This window comes from Mus caroli, chromosome X, assembly GCF_900094665.2.
Source record: "Mus caroli chromosome X, CAROLI_EIJ_v1.1, whole genome shotgun sequence".
Classification (NCBI taxonomy): Eukaryota; Metazoa; Chordata; class Mammalia; order Rodentia; family Muridae; genus Mus; species Mus caroli.
Window position 1 is genome coordinate 73,099,441 of NC_034589.1, and position 14,773 is coordinate 73,114,213.

The window sequence follows — 14,773 nt, forward strand, 5'->3', positions numbered from 1 at the left end:
GCATCTCTGGATAAATTGGTAAAGGATAGGAATGAGATCCGTGATAAAATTAACCAACTTAGTACTGAAAAGATGGCTCAGTGGTTAAGAGCACTGATTGTTCTTCCAAAGGACTCAGGTTCAGTTCCTAGCACCCACATGGCAGCTCACAACTGTGTGTACTTCCACTTCCAGGGCATCTAACATCCTCACACAGACATACATGCAGGCAGAACACCAATATACATAAAATACAAATAAATAAATTATTTAAAAATTTAACCAACTTCTATCATCCGAACTCTGAAAAACAACAAAGAGCTTAGTGATAAAATAAGCCACATCTAGATGGACATAAACAACCTCAAGTTTTCTAAGGGTGCTTGGAAGAGAATGTTCTCTTCAGCAGCCACGTAGTTCAAGTTGCAGAAAATCAAACAGAAGCCCTCATTATAAGGTTGTCTGAATTACAACTAAAATTGAAGTCCCAGCCTCAGCGGGTGTCAGGTTAAAGTAAAGGCATTAATTTGGTAAAGACTGGGATCCTGTAACTTGATATGGGGATGTGTGGGAGGATCCTACTGAACTGAGAGCTTTTAATCCTCAGATTCTCAGGGGTTTATCTCACCTGAGGAAGTAGTAGTCTTGACCCACCCCTTCAAATGTTGCCCCTTTCTCCTTTCACTGAGGAAATTAATCCTTCATTGTCTGTGACCTTTTCTGAAGGAAGTGTCAGTCAAGACAACACTGATGTTCCTCAAGGCCCACCAATAGTTGCCTCTAAACTTATAGCTAGACTCAAGACAAAGCAGGCTCCTAGAGGGGAGGTAGAAAGTGTAGTCCATAAGGAGTTGCATTACATTACTGAATTGCTTAATGGGTTTGCTAATTAATTCAAACAGAAGTCTAGTCTAGGAAATATATGTAGTAGTGAATTTTGAAGGTGTTTAATAATGTTGGAACATAAAAGTAGTTCAGGCTGCGCTTATTTACATGGGCCCTCTGATTGGGGATTTTCAGTTTAGTATGGAAGCTCACACAATAAAAAATGGAGTCAAACATTTGTTCAAATGGTTAGCTGAAGCATTTGTCAAAAATAGCTGATTTTTTGGGTCTATTGGATGGAGGTTTATGAATTGATGCTGATTCTAGGAGATCCCAAGAAATGTGACCCTCCAGTTAAAGTAGGGGCTTATGGAGGCCAGGTGATTAATGGAGTTTTGGCTGATGTATGACTCAAAGTAGGTCGAGTAGGTCTCAGAATTCATGCTGTGTTTATTTCTCCAATTTTAGAATGTATAATTGGGATATATATACTTAGAATTTAGCATAATTCCCGTAGTTGTTCTTTAACCTTTGGAGTGAGGGCTATTATGTCTGGAAAGGCTACATGGAAGCCTTTAGAGTTGTCTCTGCCAAAAAGAATAGCAAATCAAAAACACTGTCACACTATTGCACAATGCCAGAAAGATTTTGTTGAAGGGACCCTGTTATAGCTGTCTCATATGAGGCTATGCCAGTGCCTGGCAAATACAAAAGTGGATGCTCACAGTCATCTATAAGATGGAACACAGGGCCCCCATTGGAGAAGCTAGAGAAAGCACCCAAGGAGCTGAAGGGGTCTGCAACCCTATAGGTGGAACAACAATATGAACTAACCAGTACCCCCAGAACTTGTATCTCTACCTGCATATGTAGCAGAAGATGGCCTAGTTGGCCATCACTGGGAAGAGAGGCCCCTTGGTATTGCAAACTTTGTATGCCCCAATACAGGGTAATGCCAGGGCCAAGAAGCGGAAGTGGGTGGGTAGGGAAGCAGGATGGAGGGAGGGTATACGAAACTTTTGGGATAGCATTTGAAATGTATATAAAGAAATTATCTAATAAATAAATAAATAAATAAATAACCACTGTCACATCCCTGGAGGAATTGCAGAAATTAGTGCCACCATATCTCGTCTTAACTCTCCTATCTGGCTAGTGCAGAAGACAGATGGATTGTGGAAAATGATAGTCAACTGATTATTGATAACTCAGTGATGTAGAGACTCTGATTACAGATGCTGTAGCAAATGTGGTGTCCTTACTTGAGCAAAATAACACATTTCCTGGTACATAGTATACAGCTATTGATCTAGCAAATGCCTTCTTCTCAGTACCTGTCCATAAGGACCATCAGAAACAATTTGCTTTCAGTTGGCAAGGCCAGCAGTATACCTTTACAGTTTTACCTCAAGGATATATTAACTCTCCAGTCCTGTGTCATAACTTAGTTAGAAGGTATCTTGATCATCTGTCTTTTCCAAAAATATCACATCATATTGATGAGATTATGCTGATTGGACCTGGTGAGCAGGAGGTAACAACCTTTTGTACTCATTGGTAACCCATATGCTCATTAGAGGATGGGAATAAATCCAATCATAATTCAAGAGCTTCTACCTCTGAGAAATTCTTAAGAGTCCAGTGGTGTGGAATATGCAGAGATATCCTTTCTAAGGGGAAAGATAAATTATTCTACCCGACCCTTCCCACCACCAAGAAAGAAGCATAATGTGTAGTGGACCCATTTGGATTTTGGAGACAGCACATTCATCACTTGGGTGTGTTACTCAGGCTCATTCACCAAGTGACTCAGAAAGCTGCTAGCCTTGTATGGGGCCTGGAACAGAAGAAGGCTCTTCAACAGGTACAGGCTACTATGCAGGCTGCTCTACTATATAATCTAGCAGACCAAATCATTCTTAAGGTGTCACTGGCAGACTGGGATGCTGTTTGGAGGCTTTGGAAGGCCTCTATAGGTGAATCACAGAAAAGACCTTTGGGATTTTGGAGCAAGACTCTACCATCATCTGCAGACAACTATTCTCCCTTTGAAAGATAGTTCTTGTCCTGCTGTTAGGCATTAGTAGAAACTGAACATTTGACAATGCAACACCAAGTTACCATGCAATTTGAGTTGTCCATCATAAGCTGGGTGTTATTGGACTCACCATGTCATAAAGCAAAACATGCATAGAAGTAATCCATTATCAAACAGAAGTGGTATATACATGACTGGGTTGAACAGGTCCTAAAGGCACAAGCAAGTTACATGAAGAAGTTACTCAAATGCCTGTTGTTTCTACTCCTGTTACAATGTCACCTGGTGCCAAGCAGGTGCTTATAGCTTCATGGAGTGTTCTCTAGAACAGTTGACTGAGGAAGTGAAGGCTAGAGCCTGGTTTACTGGTAGCTCTGCATATTATGCTGGCACCATCAAGAAATGGACAGCTGCAGCAAAGAACCACTTTCTAGGGCAACCCTGAAAGATATCAGTGAGAGGATATCTTCATATTGTGCTAAACTTTGGGCACTATACATTTTGTCTGGAAGAAGATATGGCCAGATATATGATAATCACTGATTCCTGGGCTGTAGTCAATTGTTTGGCTGGATGATCAGGAACTTGGAAAGAGAAGGACTGGGAAATTTTTAAGAAAAACACCTGGGGAAGAAGTATGTAGGTAGATATCTCCAAAGGGATATAAAGATATTGTGTCCCATATATGTTCATCAAAAGGTAGCTTCAGCTGAGGAGTTCATCCATCATGTAGATAGGATCACACATTCTGTGGACAGTCAGCCTCTTTCCCTAGCCATTCCTGTCATTGCCCAATGGGTCCATGAACAAAGTGGCCATGGAGGCAAAGTTGGAGGTCATGCATGAGCTTGACAACACGGACTTCCACTCATCAAGGCTGACTTGGCTACAGCTGCTGCAGAGTGCCAGATCCGCCAACAGCCAAGATCAACACTGAGCCCCATATAGCACCATTACTTAATGAGACTAGCTAGCAATCTGGTAGCAGGTTTACTACATTGGATCACTTCCTCCTTGGAATGGACAATGATTTGTCCTTACTGGAGTAGATACTTATTCTGAGTATAGATTTGTCCTTCCTGTCTTCTTCTAAAACTACCATTTGTATATTACAGAACGCCTTATCCACTGTTATGGTATGCTACACAGTATTGCTTCTGATCAAGGAACTCATTAAGAGTCATAGAAGTGCAGCAGAGAGCCATGATCTTTGAATCTACTGATTTTATCATATTCTCTACCATCTTGAAGCAGCTGCCCTAATAGAAAGATGGAATGGCCTTTTGAAGACATGGTAACAATGCCAATTAGATGGCAGCAGTCTGGAAGCCTGGGGCAGGTATGTGTGCTTTGAATTAGCACCCTATATATGGTATGGTTTATCTCATAGCCAGGATCCATGAGTCCAGGAATTAAGGTCTATAAAAGTTCACTATAAACTGGAAGCACAGGTTTCGTAAACAGAGTTCTCAGCTCCTGGCAGTGGCCGTTTGGTCCTCCTCCATAGACAATGGTGGATAGTAGAATGTCACATGGAGCTTGCTTTAAATGTGGCATAGCTGGCCATGGAGTGAAACACTTCCCTTAACCTCACCCACCTTCAGAACCCTGTCTAAACTGTAGACAAGCAGGACATCAGAGACTTGATTGTCCCACTTTACCTACAGAAGGTAATCTGGTCCCCTAAATTCCTCGTCCACATAAAAGTCTCTTGGATCTTCTGGGCCTGGAAGCCAAAGACAAATAATGCTCTTGGACTTCCTCCTCCAACAAAATCAAGATGACCATGGAGGAACCTAGAGTGATTTTACAGGAAGCTGGTAAGTCTCTGTCACTCTTAATACATTCAGGAGCTATTTGATCTATACTTCCTGATAACTCTGGTGAAACTTATCCTTTTCAGATCTCTGTGGTGAATGTTGATGATCTGCCCACCAACTGAGAGCTACAGGCCCTCTCCTTTGATCTCTCTAAGGCAACCTGATAGTTTACTCTTTCTTCATTGTACCTAGTTGCCCAACCCCATTATTGGACAGTCAGGGCCCCCTGATTCTCTAGATCAGTGGCCTGCGGGTCACAACCCCTTTGGGGTCACATATCAGATATCCTACATACCAGATATTTACATTATGATTCCTAACAGTATCAAAATTACAGTTATGAAGTACCAACAAAATAATTTTATGGTTGGGTTCACCATAACATGAGGAATATATTAAAGGGCCAGAGCATTAGGAAAGTTGGGAACCACTGATCTAGATCCTACTATTCCTGTCATGCTTGCTTTCTCTTGCCTCCTGGAGGTACTTTTAAAGGCTCCTGCTCTGGCTCTCCCTGACTTTGACCTACCATTTATTGTATATACTATTGAAAATTGGAGAATAACTCTATGTGTTCTGGGGACAAATGGGAAGACCCACCTTTGCTCCTGTTGCTTACCTTTCCAAACAGCTAGATATGTCAGTAAGAGGATGGCAGCCTGGCTTATGCGCACTAGCAGCAGCCTCCCTACTGGCTCAGGAGGCTTGCTTGTAAGCTCACTTTTGGTCACCTTCTCTGTCTCTCACTACACCATATCATGGTCTCCTATCACACAGGAGTCTCTCCCCTATAATGGTATAGCCTTGGGAAATGCTTTTGATGACAAGACTGCTAAAGAGGTAAGCCAACATTCCTACCCCTCTTCCTTTAGTCTCCTGGCTCCACTAAGCCCAATTCCTACCTACTCTGAGCCCTATCAATAGGCCCTCTAAGCTATGGAAATCAGATAATGGTCACATATTCCTTCCTAAAGTCATTCAGTTAGTCTCAAGAGCCTTAGGGGTACAGTGGCACCTCCACATTCTCCACTGATCTCAGTCCTCAGGGAAGGTAGAAAGGGTTAATGGACTTAAGACTCATTTATCCAAACTGTCTTCTGAACTTTATCTTCCTTGGATCCAACTTCTATCTCTTGCCCTACTCATATTCCAACCACACTCAAGCCCCCTCTTTCCTCAGCCACTTTGAGTTAATGTACGGCCCTCCCTTCTAGGGAATTTACCTCCTTTGGAACCAGTCCCACTCTGACTATTCACCCTCTCTCACTCTTTGTAGACACCTTCTCTGAGAGCACACGGATGGTGTCCTCCTTCTGTCTTCTACTGATCCTATCACCTAAATCATATTCCCAGGAGATCAGGTTTATTTGAAAGCCTCTCACCCCACACTGAACAGGACAGCATCTGGTCATCCTTACCACACCAACAGCAAGAATTAAAATTCAATGAATTCAAACCTGGGCCCACCTGTCACAGCTCAAATAGGCTCCTGCCCACTTACCTGATAAGTACAGCTGCCAGGCTGAAGCTTAAGCTCTCCTGCCTACAACCCATTCCTGAGAATGGCCTCCTTTCTCATCCTCCTCCTGAGGGCTTTCTTTGTTCTCCCAGCCTCCCACACAGCAGAACCCAGACAAGTCTGGAACATGCCAACCCAAATGATACACTGCTTGGTTCTACGTTCTGTCCATACTCTCACTACTGCTCAGAGATCTCTCTAACTTTCGACTCCCAAGTAGCCTGTTTGCACAGTTGCAGAAAAGAGCAACCCAGCTTCAATCTATGTGACAACCCCAAGCACTTTTATCTTCTCCAACACCAAGCAAACCTGGCCTGCACTGAGGATCCGTCCTTGGATAGATGCCTGTATTGGAGCTGGAAGTACCATTGTTCTGAACCAAGACAGGGCATACAGTCACAACAACTCTGCTGTGGGCTCACTTCAGGTGCCTTACCACCCGGAAACCCTGTGATAAAAATGGGTTCAAGGGCTGTGGGGAAAATCTACATCTATATGGCAGGGGCTAGCCCTTCTTATAGAGAAGGTGTGGCAATACTTAGATCTCTTTGGAAGCATTTGAAATCATCCTACAGTCCATGTCATGTGTGATCTCTCTTAACCCAGCCTTTTGGAAGACTGGGTTCTAAATTAATCCCTAAGTTGCCTCCACATCTAAGGCAATAACAGTGGGCCCTTTAATGTAACTTCATGCTTCCTTTGTGCTCCATTGCAGCAGTCCCGGGTGGCAGCTATTCCCCTCATGCATGTAACTCTAAACTCTATGTTCTATAACCCTCAAACTAAGTCCTTTCCCTCATCACCTCCAGTACCTCTACTCTCTGGGCACATCAGCTGACTGCCTTTTCAATAACCCTGCTCAGTCTTGTTCCACTTCAGCACATGTTAATATATCAATTTCAGGAACCTTACTAGCCAGGGAAGGAATCCTCTTTTGGTGCCAGTTCAAGCTTTACCAGTGTATAGACAAATCCATGCATGGTCCCTGTTTCTCCACTCTGTTACTTCCCCAAGTCACATATACATGGAAGAGGAACTCTATATTCTCCTGCAATTCTCACACAGGGACTGACCAGTCATAGCTCTCCCTGTCATAATTGGAATTAGTCTGGCAGCCCCAATGACTGCTACAGGTTTGGTGGCAGGCAGCTTGGATCACAGTCTTATCTATCTCAGTAGGTACCTACCCAGCTAGCAGATACCATCCAGGAACCAACCCTGGTTTTACAATTACTCCAAAACCAGCTCACTTCTTTGGCCCTCAACTTACTAACTGCTGAAAGGGGGAGGTCATCAAAGAAGAATGCTGCTACTATGTAAACCAGTTTGTCCAGGTGGAAGAAAGGATTAGAGACTTATACAAGCTGGAAAGGAATCTATAGCCTCTGGGGACCAACTCGTTTGCAGAACTCTCATTTTGATCTTCCTTGTGTCCCTGGCTTCTACACTTGCTTGGGCCACTGATTTCCATATTTCTTGTAATAGTCATTGTTCACTGTCTTTTCAGGTTCTTTCAGGAAAAAAAAACTAGCAAAATTACCTGATGGTCAGTAAATAGACACTCCTGACAGAATTTCTCCCAGGCCTCTTATCCTAGCTTACCAGCCTGAGTCTTCCTTTGAAAAAGCGGCATTCCAAACTGCTTCAAAGCAGCCTGTACTTTGCTAGGCCCAGATAACCCAACAGAACCTGGGCAGTGAGCAAGAAACCAGATGTTTCTGGTCATTTCCTGACTCTCTTCCCAGCCTCTTGACTGGCATTTTAGCCTTACTGGGCCCTGACACCTTCAGTCCAGTTCAGCAGGAAGTAGTCACAGAAGAGACTATGCTGCCATCCCTTCTGGTAGTTTGGAATAAACTTTTCCCCTTTCACCCACAGAGCAGCTATTTTGGTTTCTTTACTACATCCATTTTTCATTGAAATCGACAGAAGAAACTAAAATAACAGCCCGCATCCTATCTGAGCACCACATATTAAAGCTGGATAACAACAGCAGAAACAAGAGAAAGAGTACAAACTCATGAATACTAAACCACTCATTATCGAATGAAAAATGAGTCAAGGCAAATTAAGAAGGAAGTGAAAAACTTTTAATAATTGAATAAAAATGAGAACATAGGATGTTCACACTTGTGGAACACAATGTAGGTAGTTCTGAGAGGCATGCTCACACCACTAAGGACGTACATGAAAAAATTGGAGAGATCTCATATTAACAATGACACACCTGAAAATTTTAGAGAAAAAAGAGGAAATAACATGTCAAAGGAATAGACAGCAAGAAATAATTAAACTCCGGGCAGAAATAAAATAGAAACAAGAAGGAAAAGAAAAAGAAAACAGAGTTGGACATTTAAGGAAATCAGTAAGATTGATAAACCTTTAGCCAAATCAAATAAAAGGCAGAGAAGGAATATCCAAATTAACAAAATTGATATTGTTAACAATCAGACATCTCCACGGCCAGCCTGAAGGGCCGAGCAACAATAGAACACACCATCACTAGCTGCCGACGTTGTTCGTTCCCACTGTTGCCTCTTGTCATATATACTCCTATTGGGCATGTGATACATTCCATAGTAAAAGATCCCATTCCTCCTCTCTCTCTCCCTGTTCCATTCACTTCCACCCAGATTTAACTTCTGTATCCTTCCCCCACTCACACCACACATACTTCATGAGATCTGTCTCATGGTTTGACTTTATGGATTTCAAGATCTAATAGATATGAACAGAGGGGCATAAAAACAAGACATTGAGAAAATCCGGGGAATCATAAAGATATACTTTAAAAAACCTGTACTCCACCAAATTGGAAAACCTAAAAGAAATGGATAAAATGTTGATGGGTACCACCTACGAAAATTAAATCAAGATCATATAAGCAATTTAAAGTGCACCATAAGCCCAAGTGAAATAGAAACAGTCTTTTAAAGACTTCCAACCAAAAAAGCCCAGGATCAGGTAGTATTAGAGTAGAATTCTACCAGACTTTCCAAGAAGAGTTAATGTCAATACTCCTCAAATGTTTCCAAAAAATGAAAACAGAAGGAACATTGCCCAATTAATTTTATGAGGCTGTAGTTACTGTGATATCCAAATCACATAAAGACTCAAGAAAGAGAATTACAGATCAATTTTCCTCATGAAAATAGATGCAAAAATACTCAATAAAATACTTGCAAACTGAATCCAAGAACACATCAAAAAGATCATCCACCATAATCAAGTAGGCTTCATCCTAGAGATGCTGGGATGATTCAACATACCTAAATCCATAAATATAATCCAAAAAGAGACATTCACAGACATAGTATTTAGAGAGTGAAAGAGCTTCATCAGATCCCTCCCTTTAGGGCTCAGGGGACACAGCAGAAGTGGGGACAGGAAGATTGTAAGTGCCAGAGGGCAAGGAGAACACCAAGGAAGCAAGGCTGCCATAAAGCATCAGGGCTGATGCATGTCTGAACTCACAGAGATTGCAGCAGCATGTGAAAATAAGGGTTTAGAACTGAGAAAGGATGTTGACACAAGCTCTCATCTCTAACCCAGAAGCTATCTCCAATTGATAACCACTTGCAAATGGAAAATTTAGTTTTTTTTTTTTTTCCATAGGAGTCTCACTATGGAAACAAACCACTTTTAAGGGTAGGTCACATGACCAGAAACAGATGGCTAACTACTTTTATTTATTTTTTCTTTCCAGTGTTGTGTTTTTATGGAATTTCTCTGTGTGTCCCTGTGCCTATTTGTGTTCCTTATGCTTTTTCTTTGGCTTTTTCACTCCTGGTAGTTTGTTTGCTTTGTCCTATTCTGTTTTGCTTGTTGTTGTTGTTGTTTTATATATTATGTATGTTTTCAGATGTCTGTATTCTAATCAGAGAAAGAAAAAAGGGTGTGAAATTAGGTTGGGGGTGGGGGGTTAGGGTAGATGTCGGAGGAGTTGAAGGAGAGGAAACCCTAGCCAGAATTTATTGTATGAAAAAAATCTATTTCCATAAACATATAAAAGAAAAAAAAGAAGTAAAAGCCAGAATTATAAGGACCTATTTTCTTTTTCTTTTCTTTTGCTTTTAATTGCTTCTTTGTGAGGTTCACATCATGAACCACAGTCCCGATCATCTCCCATTCCTTCACATCTACTCTTTGCCCTTGCAAACAGCTCCCCTCAATAAAAACACACAAACAAACAAATAGAGAACATTAAAAAAAATACCAAAGCATAGAAAACATCTCATTGTGGAAGCTGTAGTATGTCCCCCCAGTATATCCCTCTATCCATACATCTTCACTTGCAAATGTTCATTGCAATGAGTCTTTGGTCTAGTTCAAGATCTCTGGCTTCTGTAACACCATCAACATAGGATCCTCATTGGGATTCCTCCCGGTTTATCCTGTTTTGCCATGTGTTATGGAGATCCTGCTGTTTTGATCAGCAGAAATGGCCCTTTCCTCAACCATTTGCAGATGATATAGATTTTGGGTGGGTCAACTCAATGCCCTAGATCTGGGCCTGAACAACAGCTGAACTGGTCAGCCCACTGGGTCTCCCTTATTCAAACCACCAGGGCGAGCTCTCCAGCACTGCTCCTGCAAGGCCACTCAATGCTGCCATCTACAACTCTCCTGTGCTCATGCCCTCTGAGTTGGCTAATCCTGACCCAGGCCCCCAGAATCAGTTCCAGTCCAGTTAGGTGCCGGGGGGCGGGGTCCACTCTCCCAAGTGCTTCCTGAGTGTGTCTGGGACAGCGCTTTTGCTCTCATACCATCAAGACTGGCTCACCTTGACTATCAGGGCCAGCTCTACAGTGTTGCCCAGGCGAGGCATAGGGCAAGCTTTCCCAGAATGCTGCTGCTTGTGAGGGATGGAGGCCAATTTTCCAGAGGACAGCAGCTAGTGGGGGGCAGGGCAAGTTCCCCAAAAGCCCTGGACATCCACATTGCCCCTTGGGCAGATGCCTCGATCAGTAACATCGCCATGTTCTCTAGTGGTAATATGAGCCACAGACGTTGACACGATCCCTGTTACTGTGTAACCACGGATTCAGACATGGCCCTCAGTTGCAGCTTAGGCTGGGACTTTAACATGGCCCCAGGTAGGAGGCGGGGTGGCTACTCACAATACTCCACCCTTGGGTCTCCAGTTCCATCTCTCTTCATAATAATCAAGCCACTCCATTTCTCTTTCTTTCCAATCTGTCCAGCATATACTTATACAATGTGGTGGCTCCCGCTTCAGGCTGGCCATGCTACAGGCCCCTAGATGACATCCTTCATCCTGTTTCTTGGCATGACCGCAAGCAGTTATTTATGGTACACCTGTTCTGTGTGCCAGAGGGCAAGTCTGTGGGTGGCATGGCATGACAACCCGCAGTACTTTGTCTGTCTTACTCCTGCACAGTGCTACCTGAATTTGATTTGATTTGATTTGATTTTTTGAATCCTAGGCATAAGACATTTTGGTCGCATCAAGCTAGGATGAACAAAGGACTGCCATCTGCTCTGCTCCTGACTAAGAACAATGCCACCTAGAAGGGGCAGGGGAGGGACTTTTAAAATTATTATTATTATTTATAAATAGCTGCTTTGTACCTTCTGAGATTCTTGGTAAACATGACTTCAATGTGGATGGCTTCACACGAAGCATTGGTCTGTTGCATCTTTCCATGTCAGGGTAACCGTTTTTTGTTGCACTACTCTACTCTTGTTTTGTACTATACTATCAATCATACTGAATGTTACCTTTGTACTATACTATCAATCATACTGAACCCAATATCAAATTAGTATGTGATACACAGTTTGTTTTTAATAAGCATTTGTAAGAGTAAATTGGACTATAGTTATTTATAGTCTGGAGGAAAGACTAAAAGCCAGTGATTAAATGGGAATATCAATTAAACCAGTGTGGCAAATCAAATGTTATATTAGTGTCATGTCAACTCAAAATGGCAAATAATTAAATGTGTATCATTTTATATTATTAAACAGACAGATATTTACAAATACATTCCTAAAACAACCGTGGTATGGTACACATTCTGTCTACACATAAGCCTCCCTAGATAGGCCCTTTTACAAAATGGTGATCAAAACACTTATGTTCTGTTAAGGAGTCATTTTCATAGGCACTGGCTATTAAAATAATAATGACTCTATTTGTAATCAGTGCAAGAAAGCCACACATTGCTTTAGATTCTGAAAAATGATTTTAAAGAATGATTAATTGGAGTTGAAGAGATGGCTCAGTGGTTAAGAGCACTGACTGCTCTTCCAAAGGTCCTGAGTTCAAATCCCAGCAATCACATGGTGCCTCACAACCATCCATAATGAGATCTGATGCCCTCTTCTGGGGTGTCTGAAGACAGCTACAGTGTACTTACATAAAATAAATAAACAAATCTTTAAAAAAATACATTAATTGCTATAGTAAGTATCCTGTGCTTTAACAATTGCTACAGAAATAAAATATTTCATTGATTTAAAGGTGCTATCAATGAAGTTATTGAATATTCTAGTATTGAAAATAATTCTGCAATAATGCCATACTATAATTTTTTTTATCACAGCCCGGTGTGGTGGCACACATCTTTAATCCCAGCACTTGGGAGGCAGAAGCAAGTGGATCTCTGAGAGTCCGAGGCCAGCCTGTTCTACAGAGTTCCAGGACAGCCGGACCTGTTATACAGAGAAACCCTGTCAAAAAAACCAACCAACCAACCAAACAAACAAACAAAAAATAAAAAAACCCACAAATGAACAGACAAAGAATTATTGTTACAATCAGAATTTTATATTATAAAACTTAACCATGTATTTAACAACTGCCAGAACAGTTAAGAGTATAATTTGCCCTAAACCAGTGATTCTCAACCTTCCTAATGCTTAGACACTTTAATACAATTTTTCATGTAGTAGTGACCCCCAACCATAAAATTGTTTCTATTGCTGCTTCATAACTGTAATTTTGCTCCTGTTACGAGTCATAATGTAAATATCTGATCTGCAGGATATCTGATATGTGGCCCCTGTGAAAGGGTTGTTTAAGAGATGGCTCAGCAGTTAAGAGCACTTGTGTACTCTTCCCGAAGTCCTGAGTCCAATTCCCATCGTGGCTTACAAACATCTGTAATGGGATTAGAATCCCTCTTTTGAATTGCAATGTAAGTATCTGATATGTTGTGAAATGGTCGTTGACTCCAAAGAAATCACTGCTCTAAACCCTTTCTTGAGACCCTGGCTCCAAGTAAATTTTGAGTAAATTGATGCTCTTCTGCACTGCTGCATGAGGATAATCAGTCCTCTGACAGTCTGGGATATTTATGAGACCTCTCAATTTTCTCTTCAGAAATTACATACTGGAGTGGAAATATGTCAACGTAATCATCCTATGCAAGTTGGTTTGCTGCCTGGCAGCTGGAAGTTGGATTACTTCCCACTTTGATCAGCAGATGAGAGTGGAGCTATTAACCAAGTAACAAATTGTTTAACAGCAATATTCTGTTAGCTCTTCTAATACAAAGAGAACATTTCATGTCTCCTCTATTGCACACTACATGGACCACTCAGACAGCAAGGTTGATGGAGACAAGTCATATCTCTATTTAAATACAAAAGTCTCCATTTCATCTTTGTTATCTCTGTTCATCCACATTAATAGCACACGCCCCTGTAAAACAAAATGTTCTTTTAAATTTATCAGTAGTCTGACAAATATGAAAGTGGTTGTATCTGTCAGGGTTCTCTAAAAATCTTATGCAATATATATACACATATATGATTTATTAGAATGATGTGCTAATCCATCAATGGTGGCCTAAAAGAGGTATTATACGTTTGGCATTCACCATTACTAGAGCTTGTCATACATTTATGCTAGATAGAGAAAGCACATGGGACCATCACAGAGAGGCTCTGTGGTGGCCAGTACAGCAAAGATGAACTTGGCCCCAGGTTTTAGCCCATAGGTGGTGAGTACAGGCGTCCATCGGGCAAAGGGAATTCCTTAATTCAATAACTTTTGCCTAGAGGATGGGTGCACTAGGGTAATATACAACTTTACTACCAGGAAAGCTGACTTGGAGGCAACTAGGTAGATAGGGACCACAACACAAGGCCAGTTCAGGTAGCAGAACTACTCATGGGGAAGGGCAGAAATAAGAAAGAACATTGTTTTACATATCCTTCCTGTATGACATACCAACTAAGCCATGGGGAAGGCATGAATCTCCTTTGTGGAGAGGGACCTGGACTTGCCTTCCCTTCAAAGCAGTAACCTGTGAGTTCTTTGTCTCAAGGGACAGGCCACATAAGTCACTATACCTGATCTTAAAGCACAGGCCCATGATCTAAAAATATGGATAATAAATGTATACTTTTTCACTATCAAATTAACCTATATATTTTATTTTCACTATGCCACTAATTCATTTAAAACATCAAGGCTGTTCAGGCCATTAACTAGCTAGATTAAATAAAAATTTCCTTCAATAGAATAATAATCTTTTTTTTTTTTTTTTTTTTTTTTTTTTGGTTTTTCGAGACAGGGTTTCTCTGTATAGCCCTGGCTGTCCTGGAACTCACTTAGTAGAC